Genomic DNA, 641 nt, shown 5'->3' with positions numbered 1-641 from the left:
CCCTCCCTTCTCATGTAGCCCAGCATTCCAAGACCAACTATAAGAACCCTGTCCATGCTGCAGTGCAGTAGTGTCAGGAGATAGTTATAACTGTGTGGATCACTTCCCTCCATCACCACGTGTTCTTAAATCTAAGAACTGTTAGAATTGATTGCTTACCTATTGTTTTTAATATGAAATTACTTCTAATATGGCTCATGCATATGTTTGTGTGCTTGTATGTAGGTATGTATACACACACATAGACATGCATGTGATTTGTATATATACAAGTCTGGGAATAGAAAACTTTGGATGTATGAAAATACTGATTTCTAAAGTACTTTTCCTTTTACATACCTGCCAGACTCTGTTTGGCGACTGTAGTTGCTCTGCTAGTAGTTATTTGAATGTAAAACATGTTCTGGCTGTGCTCTGAGCTGGAGTAAAATTTTGCCTAAGAGTGAGTGTATGTATTAATGAAACAAGAAATCAAACAGAACAAAATTTTGAAATGACAAATGAGTACAGCTTTGTCAGGTACGAACATGAAATGAGATATTTTGCTAGAACGCCATCTTGACAATGTTAAAGCAGTACTCTGTTAGATTTGGGTAGTGGTAGGAAAATGAACAATTCAAGAAGGGGTTTCTCCCCCCCCC

At 37.8% G+C, this 641-nt stretch overlaps 1 protein-coding gene across 1 annotated transcript in view; it reads left to right on the top strand.

The window, feature by feature from the left end:
• CTDSPL (CTD (carboxy-terminal domain, RNA polymerase II, polypeptide A) small phosphatase-like) overlaps nt 1–641 on the top strand; it is a 30914-nt gene that overhangs the window by 8370 nt on the left and 21903 nt on the right. The window lies entirely within an intron of this gene.

The sequence above is a fragment of the Cariama cristata genome, unplaced genomic scaffold (assembly GCF_000690535.1).
Source record: "Cariama cristata isolate BGI_N322 unplaced genomic scaffold, ASM69053v1 scaffold3119, whole genome shotgun sequence".
Taxonomy (NCBI): domain Eukaryota; kingdom Metazoa; phylum Chordata; class Aves; order Cariamiformes; family Cariamidae; genus Cariama; species Cariama cristata.
This window is presented reverse-complemented; position numbering and strand designations above follow the sequence as displayed.